Source organism: Salmo salar, chromosome ssa02, assembly GCF_905237065.1.
Source record: "Salmo salar chromosome ssa02, Ssal_v3.1, whole genome shotgun sequence".
Lineage (NCBI taxonomy): Eukaryota > Metazoa > Chordata > Actinopteri > Salmoniformes > Salmonidae > Salmo > Salmo salar.
This window is the reverse complement of record NC_059443.1, coordinates 8,137,574-8,153,031: the sequence shown is the minus strand read 5'-3', so window position 1 is coordinate 8,153,031 and position 15,458 is coordinate 8,137,574. Positions and strand designations below refer to the sequence as shown.

At 37.4% G+C, this 15,458-nt stretch overlaps 1 pseudogene; it reads right to left on the bottom strand.

Annotated features, from left to right (window-relative positions):
• The window catches only part of LOC106597987 (kinesin-like protein KIF13A), a 266,725-nt pseudogene that overhangs the window by 191,882 nt on the left and 59,385 nt on the right, over positions 1-15,458 (bottom strand).

Here is a 15,458-nt window from a genome sequence, read left to right as displayed (position 1 = left end):
TATGTTACCTCTCTCTAACTATGTTACCTCTCTCTAACTATGTTACCTCTCTCTATCTATCTATGTTACCTCTCTCTAACTATGTTACCTCTATCTATGTTACCTCTCTCTAACTATGTTACCTCTAACTATGTTACCTCTCTATATCTATGTTACCTCTCTCTAACTATGTTACCTCTCTCTAACTATGTTACCTCTCTCTAACTATGTTACCCCTCTAACTATGTTACCTCTCTATATCTATGTTACCTCTCTCTAACTATGTTACCTCTCTCTAACTATGTTACCTCTATCTATGTTACCTCTCTCTAACTATGTTACCTCTCTCTATCTATGTTACCTCTATCTATGTTACCTCTCTCTATCTATGTTACCTCTCTCTATCTATGTTACCTCTCTCTATCTATGTTACCTCTCTCTAACTATGTTACCTCTCTCTAACTATGTTACCTCTCTCTAACTATGTTACCTCTCTCTAACTATGTTACCTCTCTCTATCTATGTTACCTCTCTCTAACTATGTTACCTCTCTCTAACTATGTTACCTCTCTCTAACTATGTTACCTCTCTCTATCTATCTATGTTACCTCTCTCTAACTATGTTACCTCTCTCTATCTATGTTACCTCTATCTATGTTACCTCTCTCTAACTATGTTACCTCTAACTATGTTACCTCTCTCTATCTATGTTACCTCTCTCTAACTATGTTACCTCTATCTATGTTACCTCTCTCTAACTATGTTACCTCTAACTATGTTACCTCTCTATATCTATGTTACCTCTCTCTAACTATGTTACCTCTCTCTAACTATGTTACCTCTCTCTAACTATGTTACCTCTCTCTAACTATGTTACCTCTCTCTATCTATGTTACCTCTCTCTAACTATGTTACCTCTCTCTAACTATGTTACCTCTCTCTATCTATCTATGTTACCTCTCTCTAACTATGTTACCTCTCTCTATCTATGTTACCTCTCTCTCTCTATGTTACCTGTCTCTAACTATGTTACCTCTCTCTAACTATGTTACCTCTCTCTAACTATGTTACCTCTCTCTATCTATGTTACCTCTCTCTAACTATGTTACCTCTCTCTAACTATGTTACCTCTCTATCTATGTTACCTCTCTCTATCTATGTAACCTCTCTCTATCTTACTCTCTCTAACTATGTTACCTCTCTCTAACTATGTTACCTCTCTCTAACTATGTTACCTCTCTCTAACTATGTTACCTCTCTCTAACTATGTTACCTCTCTCTAACTATGTTACCTCTATCTATGTTACCTCTCTCTAACTATGTTACCTCTCTCTATCTATGTTACCTCTCTCTAACTATGTTACCTCTCTCTATGTTACCTCTCTCTATCTATGTTACCTCTCTCTATCTATGTTACCTCTATCTATGTTACCTCTCTCTATCTATGTTACCTCTCTCTATCTATGTTACCTCTAACTATGTTACCTCTCTCTAACTATGTTACCTCTCTCTAACTATGTTACCTCTCTCTATCTATGTTACCTCTCTCTATCTATGTTACCTCTCTCTAACTATGTTACCTCTCTCTATCTATGTTACCTCTCTCTAACTATGTTACCTCTCTCTATCTATGTTACCTCTCTCTATCTATCTATGTTACCTCTCTCTAACTATGTAACCTCTCTCTAACTATGTTACCTCTATCTATGTTACCTCTCTCTAACTATGTTACCTCTCTCTAACTATGTTACCTCTATCTATGTTACCTCTCTCTAACTATGTTACCTCTCTCTAACTATGTTACCTCTCTCTAACTATGTTACCTCTCTAACTATGTTACCTCTCTCTAACTATGTTACCTCTATCTATGTTACCTCTCTCTAACTATGTTACCTCTCTCTATCTATGTTACCTCTCTCTATGTTACCTCTCTCTAACTATGTTACCTCTCTCTATCTATGTTACCTCTCTCTAACTATGTTACCTCTCTCTATCTATGTTACCTCTATCTATGTTACCTCTCTAACTATGTTACCTCTCTCTAACTATGTTACCTCTATCTATGTTACCTCTCTCTAACTATGTTACCTCTCTCTATCTATGTTACCTCTCTCTATCTATGTTACCTCTCTCTAACTATGTTACCTCTAACTATGTTACCTCTCTATATCTATGTTACCTCTCTCTAACTATGTTACCTCTCTCTAACTATGTTACCTCTCTCTAACTATGTTACCTCTCTCTAACTATGTTACCTCTCTCTAACTATGTTACCTCTCTCTAACTATGTTACCTCTATCTATGTTACCTCTCTCTATCTATGTTACCTCTCTCTATCTATGTTACCTCTCTCTATGTTACCTCTCTCTAACTATGTTACCTCTAACTATGTTACCTCTCTATATCTATGTTATCTCTCTCTAACTATGTTACCTCTCTCTAACTATGTTACCTCTCTCTAACTATGTTACCTCTCTCTATCTATGTTACCTCTAACTATGTTACCTCTCTCTATCTATGTTACCTCTATCTATGTTACCTCTCTCTATCTATGTTACCTCTCTCTAACTATGTTACCTCTCTCTATCTATGTTACCTCTCTCTAACTATGTTACCTCTCTCTAACTATGTAACCTCTCTCTAACTATGTTACCTCTCTCTATCTATGTTACCTCTCTCTAACTATGTTACCTCTCTCTAACTATGTTACCTCTCTCTAACTATGTTACCTCTCTCTAACTATGTTACCTCTCTCTATCTATGTTACCTCTATCTATGTTACCTCTCTCTAACTATGTTACCTCTATCTATGTTACCTCTCTCTCTATGTTACCTCTCTCTAACTATGTTACCTCTATCTATGTTACCTCTCTCTAACTATGTTACCTCTCTCTATCTATGTTACCTCTAACTATGTTACCTCTCTCTAACTATGTTACCTCTCTCTAACTATGTTACCTCTCTCTATCTATGTTACCTCTCTCTATCTATGTTACCTCTCTCTAACTATGTTACCTCTCTCTATCTATGTTACCTCTCTCTAACTATGTTACCTCTCTCTATCTATGTTACCTCTCTCTATCTATCTATGTTACCTCTCTCTAACTATGTAACCTCTCTCTAACTATGTTACCTCTCTCTAACTATGTTACCTCTCTCTAACTATGTTACCTCTATCTATGTTACCTCTCTCTAACTATGTTACCTCTCTCTAACTATGTTACCTCTATCTATGTTACCTCTCTCTAACTATGTTACCTCTCTCTAACTATGTTACCTCTCTCTAACTATGTTACCTCTCTAACTATGTTACCTCTCTCTAACTATGTTACCTCTATCTATGTTATCTCTCTCTAACTATGTTACCTCTCTCTATCTATGTTACCTCTCTCTATCTATGTTACCTCTAACTATGTTACCTCTAACTATGTAACCTCTCTCTATCTATGTTACCTCTCTCTATCTATGTTACCTCTCTCTAACTATGTTACCTCTCTCTATCTATGTTACCTCTATCTATGTTACCTCTCTAACTATGTTACCTCTCTCTAACTATGTTACCTCTCTCTATCTATGTTACCTCTAACTATGTTACCTCTCTCTATCTATGTTACCTCTCTCTATCTATGTTACCTCTCTCTAACTATGTTACCTCTAACTATGTTACCTCTCTCTAACTATGTTACCTCTCTCTAACTATGTTACCTCTCTCTAACTATGTTACCTCTCTCTAACTATGTTACCTCTCTCTAACTATGTTACCTCTCTCTAACTATGTTACCTCTATCTATGTTACCTCTCTCTATCTATGTTACCTCTCTCTATCTATGTTACCTCTCTCTATGTTACCTCTCTCTAACTATGTTACCTCTAACTATGTTACCTCTCTCTATCTATGTTACCTCTCTCTAACTATGTTACCTCTCTCTAACTATGTTACCTCTCTCTATCTATGTTACCTCTCTCTATCTATGTTACCCTCTAACTATGTTACCTCTCTCTATCTATGTTACCTCTATCTATGTTACCTCTCTCTATCTATGTTACCTCTCTCTAACTATGTTACCTCTCTCTAACTATGTTACCTCTCTCTAACTATGTTACCTCTCTCTAACTATGTTACCTCTCTCTAACTATGTTACCTCTCTCTATCTATGTTACCTCTCTCTAACTATGTTACCTCTCTCTAACTATGTTACCTCTCTCTAACTATGTTACCTCTCTCTAACTATGTTACCTCTCTCTATCTATGTTACCTCTATCTATGTTACCTCTCTCTAACTATGTTACCTCTATCTATGTTACCTCTCTCTCTATGTTACCTCTCTCTAACTATGTTACCTCTATCTATGTTACCTCTCTCTAACTATGTTACCTCTCTCTATCTATGTTACCTCTCTCTATCTATGTTACCTCTAACTATGTTACCTCTCTCTAACTATGTTACCTCTCTCTATCTATGTTACCTCTCTCTATCTATGTTACCTCTCTCTATCTATGTTACCTCTCTATCTATGTTACCTCTCTCTAACTATGTTACCTCTCTCTAACTATGTTACCTCTCTATCTATGTTACCTCTCTCTAACTATGTTACCTCTCTCTAACTATGTTACCTCTCTCTAACTATGTTACCTCTCTCTAACTATGTTACCTCTCTCTAACTATGTTACCTCTATCTATGTTACCTCTCTCTAACTATGTAACCTCTCTCTAACTATGTTACCTCTCTCTAACTATGTTACCTCTCTCTTCTATGTTACCTCTCTCTAACTATGTTACCTCTCTCTAACTATGTTACCTCTCTATCTATGTTACCTCTCTCTAACTATGTTACCTCTCTCTATCTATGTTACCTCTCTCTATCTATGTTACCTCTCTCTAACTATGTTACCTCTCTCTAACTATGTTACCTCTCTCTATCTATGTTACCTCTCTCTAACTATGTTACCTCTCTCTAACTATGTTACCTCTCTCTATCTATGTTACCTCTCTCTAACTATGTTACCTCTCTCTATCTATGTTACCTCTCTCTAACTATGTTACCTCTCTCTAACTATGTTACCTCTCTCTAACTATGTTACCTCTCTCTAACTATGTTACCTCTCTCTAACTATGTTACCTCTCTCTAACTATGTTACCTCTCTCTAACTATGTTACCTCTCTCTAACTATGTTACCTCTCTCTAACTATGTTACCTCTCTCTAACTATGTTACCTCTCTCTATCTATGTTACCTCTCTCTAACTATGTTACCTCTCTACTATGTTACCTCTCTCTAACTATGTTACCTCTCTCTAACTATGTTACCTCTCTCTATCTATGTTACCTCTCTCTAACTATGTTACCTCTCTCTAACTATGTTACCTCTCTCTAACTATGTTACCTCTCTCTAACTATGTTACCTCTCTCTATCTATGTTACCTCTCTCTATCTATGTTACCTCTCTCTATGTTACCTCTCTCTAACTATGTTACCCTCTCTAACTATGTTACCTCTCTCTAACTATGTTACCTCTCTCTAACTATGTTACCTCTCTCTAACTATGTTACCTCTCTCTAACTATGTTACCTCTCTATTCTATGTTACCTCTCTCTCTCTATCTATGTTACCTCTCTCTAACTATGTTACCTCTCTCTAACTATGTTACCTCTCTCTATCTATGTTACCTCTCTCTATCTATGTTACCTCTCTCTATGTTACCTCTCTCTATCTATGTTACCTCTATCTATGTTACCTCTCTCTAACTATGTTACCTCTCTCTAACTATGTTACCTCTCTATACTATGTTACCTCTCTCTATCTATGTTACCTCTCTCTATCTATGTTACCTCTCTCTAACTATGTTACCTCTCTCTAACTATGTTACCTCTCTCTAACTATGTTACCTCTCTCTATCTATGTTACCTCTCTCTAACTATGTTACCTCTCTCTAACTATGTTACCTCTCTCTAACTATGTTACCTCTCTCTAACTATGTTACCTCTCTCTAACTATGTTACCTCTCTATCTATGTTACCTCTCTCTAACTATGTTACCTCTAACTATGTTACCTCTCTCTATCTATGTTACCTCTCTCTAACTATGTTACCTCTCTCTAACTATGTTACCTCTCTCTAACTATGTTACCTCTCTCTAACTATGTTACCTCTCTCTAACTATGTTACCTCTCTCTATCTATGTTACCTCTCTCTAACTATGTTACCTCTCTCTATCTATGTTACCTCTCTCTAACTATGTTACCTCTCTCTAACTATGTTACCTCTATCTATGTTACCTCTCTCTAACTATGTTACCTCTCTCTATCTATGTTACCTCTATCTATGTTACCTCTATCTATGTTACCTCTCTCTATCTATGTTACCTCTCTCTATCTATGTTACCTCTCTCTAACTATGTTACCTCTCTCTAACTATGTTACCTCTCTCTATCTATGTTACCTCTCTCTAACTATGTTACCTCTCTCTAACTATGTTACCTCTCTCTAACTATGTTACCTCTCTCTAACTATGTTACCTCTCTCTAACTATGTTACCTCTCTCTAACTATGTTACCTCTCTCTAACTATGTTACCTCTCTCTAACTATGTTACCTCTCTAACTATGTTACCTCTCTCTAACTATGTTACCTCTCTCTAACTATGTTACCTCTCTCTAACTATGTTACCTCTCTCTAACTATGTTACCTCTATCTATGTTACCTCTCTCTAACTATGTTACCTCTCTCTAACTATGTTACCTCTCTCTATCTATGTTACCTCTCTCTAACTATGTTACCTCTCTCTAACTATGTTACCTCTCTCTATCTATGTTACCTCTCTCTAACTATGTTACCTCTCTCTATCTATGTTACCTCTATCTATGTTACCTCTCTCTAACTATGTTACCTCTCTCTAACTATGTTACCTCTCTCTATCTATGTTACCTCTCTCTAACTATGTTACCTCTCTCTATCTATGTTACCTCTATCTATGTTACCTCTCTCTATCTATGTTACCCTCTATCTATGTTACCTCTCTCTAACTATGTTACCTCTATCTATGTTACCTCTCTCTCTCTATGTTACCTCTCTCTAACTATGTTACCTCTCTCTATCTATGTTACCTCTCTCTATCTATGTTACCTCTCTCTCTCTATGTTACCTCTCTCTAACTATGTTACCTCTCTCTAACTATGTTACCTCTCTCTAACTATGTTACCTCTCTCTAACTATGTTACCTCTCTCTAACTATGTTACCTCTCTCTAACTATGTTACCTCTCTCTAACTATGTTACCTCTCTCTAACTATGTTACCTCTCTCTAACTATGTTACCTCTCTCTAACTATGTTACCTCTCTCTAACTATGTTACCTCTCTCTAACTATGTTACCTCTCTCTATCTATGTTACCTCTCTCTAACTATGTTACCTCTCTCTATCTATGTTACCTCTCTCTAACTATGTTACCTCTATCTATGTTACCTCTCTCTATCTATGTTACCTCTCTCTATCTATGTTACCTCTATCTATGTTACCTCTCTCTATCTATGTTACCTCTCTCTATCTATGTTACCTCTAACTATGTTACCTCTCTCTAACTATGTTACCTCTCTCTAACTATGTTACCTCTCTCTATCTATGTTACCTCTCTCTATCTATGTTACCTCTCTCTAACTATGTTACCTCTCTCTATCTATGTTACCTCTCTCTAACTATGTTACCTCTCTCTATCTATGTTACCTCTCTCTATCTATCTATGTTACCTCTCTCTAACTATGTAACCTCTCTCTAACTATGTTACCTCTCTCTAACTATGTTACCTCTCTCTATCTATGTTACCTCTCTCTAACTATGTTACCTCTCTCTAACTATGTTACCTCTATCTATGTTACCTCTCTCTAACTATGTTACCTCTCTCTAACTATGTTACCTCTCTCTAACTATGTTACCTCTCTAACTATGTTACCTCTCTCTAACTATGTTACCTCTATCTATGTTACCTCTCTCTAACTATGTTACCTCTCTCTATCTATGTTACCTCTCTCTATCTATGTTACCTCTAACTATGTTACCTCTCTCTAACTATGTAACCTCTCTCTATCTATGTTACCTCTCTCTATCTATGTTACCTCTCTCTAACTATGTTACCTCTCTCTATCTATGTTACCTCTATCTATGTTACCTCTCTAACTATGTTACCTCTCTCTAACTATGTTACCTCTATCTATGTTACCTCTCTCTAACTATGTTACCTCTCTCTAACTATGTTACCTCTCTCTATCTATGTTACCTCTCTCTAACTATGTTACCTCTCTCTAACTATGTTACCTCTCTCTAACTATGTTACCTCTCTCTAACTATGTTACCTCTCTCTAACTATGTTACCTCTCTCTAACTATGTTACCTCTATCTATGTTACCTCTCTCTATCTATGTTACCTCTCTCTATGTTACCTCTCTCTAACTATGTTACCTCTCTCTAACTATGTTACCTCTCTCTATCTATGTTACCTCTCTCTAACTATGTTACCTCTCTCTAACTATGTTACCTCTCTCTATCTATGTTACCTCTCTCTAACTATGTTACCTCTCTCTAACTATGTTACCTCTCTCTAACTATGTTACCTCTATCTATGTTACCTCTCTCTAACTATGTTACCTCTCTCTAACTATGTTACCTCTCTCTATCTATGTTACCTCTCTCTAACTATGTTACCTCTCTCTATCTATGTTACTCTCTATCTATGTTACCTCTCTCTAACTATGTTACCTCTCTCTAACTATGTTACCTCTCTCTATCTATGTTACCTCTCTCTAACTATGTTACCTCTCTCTATCTATGTTACCTCTATCTATGTTACCTCTCTCTAACTATGTTACCTCTATCTATGTTACCTCTCTCTCTCTATGTTACCTCTCTCTAACTATGTTACCTCTCTCTATCTATGTTACCTCTCTCTATCTATGTTACCTCTCTCTCTCTATGTTACCTCTCTCTAACTATGTTACCTCTCTCTAACTATGTTACCTCTCTCTAACTATGTTACCTCTCTCTAACTATGTTACCTCTCTCTAACTATGTTACCTCTCTCTAACTATGTTACCTCTATCTATGTTACCTCTCTCTAACTATGTAACCTCTCTCTAACTATGTTACCTCTCTCTAACTATGTTACCTCTCTCTATGTTACCTCTCTCTAACTATGTTACCTCTCTCTAACTATGTTACCTCTCTCTAACTATGTTACCTCTATCTATGTTACCTCTCTCTAACTATGTTACCTCTCTCTATCTATGTTACCTCTCTCTAACTATGTTACCTCTCTCTATGTTACCTCTCTCTATCTATGTTACCTCTCTCTATCTATGTTACCTCTATCTATGTTACCTCTCTCTATCTATGTTACCTCTCTCTATCTATGTTACCTCTAACTATGTTACCTCTCTCTAACTATGTTACCTCTCTCTAACTATGTTACCTCTCTCTATCTATGTTACCTCTCTCTATCTATGTTACCTCTCTCTAACTATGTTACCTCTCTCTATCTATGTTACCTCTCTCTAACTATGTTACCTCTCTCTATCTATGTTACCTCTCTCTATCTATGTTACCTCTCTCTAACTATGTTACCTCTCTCTAACTATGTTACCTCTCTCTAACTATGTTACCTCTCTCTATCTATGTTTTCTCTCTCTAACTATGTTACCTCTCTCTAACTATGTTACCTCTCTCTAACTATGTTACCTCTATCTATGTTACCTCTCTCTAACTATGTTTCCTCTCTCTAACTATGTTACCTCTCTCTAACTATGTTACCTCTCTAACTATGTTACCTCTCTCTAACTATGTTACCTCTATCTATGTTACCTCTCTCTAACTATGTTACCTCTCTCTATCTATGTTACCTCTCTCTATCTATGTTACCTCTAACTATGTTACCTCTCTCTAACTATGTAACCTCTCTCTATCTATGTTACCTCTCTCTATCTATGTTACCTCTCTCTAACTATGTTACCTCTCTCTATCTATGTTACCTCTATCTATGTTACCTCTCTAACTATGTTACCTCTCTCTAACTATGTTACCTCTATCTATGTTACCTCTCTCTAACTATGTTACCTCTCTCTATCTATGTTACCTCTCTCTATCTATGTTACCTCTAACTATGTTACCTCTCTCTAACTATGTAACCTCTATCTATCTATGTTACCTCTCTCTATCTATGTTACCTCTCTCTAACTATGTTACCTCTCTCTATGTTACCCCTCTCTAACTATGTTACCTCTCTCTATCTATGTTACCTCTCTCTATCTATGTTACCTCTAACTATGTTACCTCTCTCTAACTATGTTACCTCTCTCTATCTATGTTACCTCTCTCTATCTATGTTACCTCTCTCTAACTATGTTACCTCTCTCTATCTATGTTACCTCTCTCTATCTATGTTACCTCTCTCTAACTATGTTACCTCTCCTCTATGTTACCTCTCTCTATCTATGTTACCTCTCTAACTATGTTACCTCTCTCTAACTATGTTACCTCTCTCTATCTATGTTACCTCTCTCTAACTATGTTACCTCTCTCTATGTTACCTCTCTCTAACTATGTTACCTCTCTCTAACTATGTTACCTCTCTCTAACTATGTTACCTCTCTCTCTTATGTTCACTTTCAAGTTTTAATGCCACGTCCACAAGTACAGTGAAATGCCTTTTTTACAAGCTCTAAACACAACAATGCAGTAATCAATATCAATGTAGTACTAAAAATAACAAGGTAGAACAAAAACACAGGAGATATAAAAATAAGAAATAAAAAGAACAGGAGAAGGTAAGAAGCTATATACAGGGTCAGTTCAATACCATATTAACAATGTGCAGGGATACTGGAGTGATAGAGGTAGATATGTATAGGGGTAAGGTGACTATATACAGGGTCAGTTCAGTACCATATTAACAACGTGCAGAGATACTGGAGTGATGGAGGTAGATATGTATAGTGGTAAGGTGACTATATACAGGGTCAGTTCAATACCATATTAACAACGTGCAGAGATACTGGAGTGATAGAGGTAGATATGTATAGGGGTAAGGTGACTATATACAGGGTCAGTTCAGTACCATATTAACAATGTGCAGAGATACTGGAGTGATAGAGGTAGATATGTATAGGGGTAAGGTGACTATATACAGGGTCAGTACCATATTAACAATGTGCAGGGATACTGGAGTGATAGAGGTAGATATGTATAGGGGTAAGGTGACTATATACAGGGTCAGTTAATACCATATTAACAATGTGCAGGGATACTGGAGTGATAGAGGTAGATATGTATATGGGTAAGGTGACTATATACAGGGTCAGTTCAATACCATATTAACAATGTGCAGGGATACTGGAGTGATAGAGGTAGATATGTATAGGGGTAAGGTGACTATATACAGGGGTCAGTACCATATTAACAATGTGCAGGGATACTGGAGTGATAGAGGTAGATATGTATAGGGGTAAGGTGACTATATACAGGGTCAGTTAATACCATATTAACAACGTGCAGGGATACTGGAGTGATAGAGGTAGATATGTATAGGGGTAAGGTGACTATATACAGGGTCAGTTCAGTACCATATTAACAACGTGCAGAGATACTGGAGTGATAGAGGTAGATATGTATAGGGGTAAGGTGACTATATACAGGGTCAGTACAATACCATATTAACAATGTGCAGGGATACTGGAGTGATAGAGGTAGATATGTATAGGGGTAAGGTGACTATATACAGGGTCAGTTCAGTACCATATTAACAATGTGCAGGGATACTGGAGTGATAGAGGTAGATATGTATAGGGGTAAGGTGACTATATACAGGGTCAGTTCAATACCATATTAACAACGTGCAGAGATACTGGAGTGATGGAGGTAGATATGTATAGGGGTAAGGTGACTATATACAGGGTCAGTTCAATACCATATTAACAATGTGCAGAGATACTGGAGTGATGGAGGTAGATATGTATAGGGGTAAGGTGACTATATACAGGGTCAGTACCATATTAACAACGTGCAGGGATACTGGAGTGATGGAGGTAGATATGTATAGGGGTAAGGTGACTATATACAGGGTCAGCAATACCATATTAACAACGTGCAGGGATACTGGAGTGATAGAGGTAGATATGTATATGGGTAAGGTGACTATATACAGGGTCAGTTCAATACCATATTAACAATGTACAGAGATACTGGAGTGATAGAGGTAGATATGTATAGGGGTAAGGTGACTATATACAGGGTCAGTTCAATACCATATTAACAACGTGCAGGGATACTGGAGTGATAGAGGTAGATATGTATAGGGGTAAGGTGACTATATACAGGGTCAGTTCAGTACCATATTAACAATGTGCAGGGATACTGGAGTGATAGAGGTAGATATGTATAGGGGTAAGGTGACTATATACAGGGTCAGTACCATATTAACAATGTGCAGGGATACTGGAGTGATAGAGGTAGATATGTATAGGGGTAAGGTGACTATATACAGGGTCAGTTCAATACCATATTAACAATGTACAGGGATACTGGAGTGATAGAGGTAGATATGTATATGGGTAAGGTGACTATATACAGGGTCAGTTCATACCATATTAACAATGTGCAGGGATACTGGAGTGATAGAGGTAGATATGTATAGGGGTAAGGTGACTATATACAGGGTCAGTTCAATACCATATTAACAATGTGCAGGGATACTGGAGTGATAGGGGTAGATATGTATAGGGGTAAGGTGACTATATACAGGGTCAGTTCAATACCATATTAACAACGTACAGGGATACTGGAGTGATAGAGGTAGATATGTATATGGGTAAGGTGACTATATACAGGGTCAGTTCAATACCATATTAACAATGTGCAGGGATACTGGAGTGATAGAGGTAGATATGTATAGGGGTAAGGTGACTATATACAGGGTCAGTTCAATACCATATTAACAATGTGCAGGGATACTGGAGTGATAGAGGTAGATATGTATAGGGGTAAGGTGACTATATACAGGGTCAGAATACCATATTAACAACGTGCAGGGATACTGGAGTGATAGAGGTAGATATGTATATGGGTAAGGTGACTATATACAGGGTCAGTTCAATACCATATTAACAATGTGCAGGGATACTGGAGTGATAGAGGTAGATATGTATAGGGGTAAGGTGACTATATACAGGGTCAGTACCATATTAACAATGTGCAGGGATACTGGAGTGATAGAGGTAGATATGTATAGGGGTAAGGTGACTATATACAGGGTCAGTTCAATACCATATTAACAATGTGCAGAGATACTGGAGTGATAGAGGTAGATATGTATAGGGGTAAGGTGACTATATACAGGGTCAGTTCAGTACCATATTAACAATGTGCAGGGATACTGGAGTGATAGAGGTAGATATGTATAGGGGTAAGGTGACTATATACAGGGTCAGTTCAGTACCATATTAACAATGTGCAGAGATACTGGAGTGATAGAGGTAGATATGTATAGGGGTAAGGTGACTATATACAGGGTCAGTTCAGTACCATATTAACAACGTGCAGAGATACTGGAGTGATAGAGGTAGATATGTATAGGGGTAAGGTGACTATATACAGGGTCAGTTCAATACCATATTAACAACGTGCAGAGATACTGGAGTGATAGAGGTAGATATGTATAGGGGTAAGGTGACTATATACAGGGTCAGTTCAGTACCATATTAACAATGTGCAGGGATACTGGAGTGATAGAGGTAGATATGTATAGGGGTAAGGTGACTATATACAGGGTCAGTTCAATACCATATTAACAATGTGCAGAGATACTGGAGTGATAGAGGTAGATATGTATAGGGGTAAGGTGACTATATACAGGGTCAGTTCAATACCATATTAACAATGTGCAGGGATACTGGAGTGATGGAGGTAGATATGTATAGGGGTAAGGTGACTATATACAGGGTCAGTACCATATTAACAATGTGCAGGGATACTGGAGTGATAGAGGTAGATATGTATAGGGGTAAGGTGACTATATACAGGGCAGTTCAGTACCATATTAACAATGTGCAGGGATACTGGAGTGATAGAGGTAGATATGTATAGGGGTAAGGTGACTATATACAGGGTCAGTTCAATACCATATTAACAACGTGCAGGGATACTGGAGTGATAGAGGTAGATATGTATAGGGGTAAGGTGACTATATACAGGGTCAGTTCAGTACCATATTAACAATGTGCAGGGATACTGGAGTGATAGAGGTAGATATGTATAGGGGTAAGGTGACTATATACAGGGTCAGTTCAGTACCATATTAACAATGTGCAGAGATACTGGAGTGATAGAGGTAGATATGTATAGGGGTAAGGTGACTATATACAGGGTCAGTTCAGTACCATATTAACAATGTGCAGGGATACTGGAGTGATAGAGGTAGATATGTATAGGGGTAAGGTGACTATATACAGGGTCAGTTCAATACCATATTAACAACGTGCAGAGATACTGGAGTGATAGAGGTAGATATGTATAGGGGTAAGGTGACTATATACAGGGTCAGTTCAGTACCATATTAACAACGTGCAGGGATACTGGAGTGATAGAGGTAGATATGTATAGGGGTAAGGTGACTATATACAGGGTCAGTTCAATACCATATTAACAATGTGCAGGGATACTGGAGTGATAGAGGTAGATATGTATAGGGGTAAGGTGACTATATACAGGGTCAGTTCAATACCATATTAACAATGTACAGGGATACTGGAGTGATAGAGGTAGATATGTATAGGGGTAAGGTGACTATATACAGGGTCAGTTCAATACCATATTAACAATGTGCAGGGATACTGGAGTGATAGAGGTAGATATGTATAGGGGTAAGGTGACTATATACAGGGTCAGTACCATATTAACAATGTGCAGAGATACTGGAGTGATAGAGGTAGATATGTATAGTGGTAAGGTGACTATATACAGGGTCAGTTCAATACCATATTAACAACGTGCAGAGATACTGGAGTGATAGAGGTAGATATGTATAGGGGTAAGGTGACTATATACAGGGTCAGTTCAATACCATATTAACAATGTGCAGGGATACTGGAGTGATAGTGGTAGATATGTATATGGGTAAGGTGACTATATACAGGGTCAGTTCAATACCATATTAACAACGTGCAGAGATACTGGAGTGATGGAGGTAGATATGTATAGGGGTAAGGTGACTATATACAGGGTCAGTTCAATACCATATTAACAACGTGCAGAGATACTGGAGTGATGGAGGTAGATATGTATATGGGTAAGGTGACTATATACAGGGTCAGTACCATATTAACAATGTGCAGGGATACTGGAGTGATGGAGGTAGATATGTATAGGGGTAAGGTGACTATATACAGGGTCAATACCATATTAACAATGTGCAGGGATACTGGAGTGATAGAGGTAGATATGTATAGG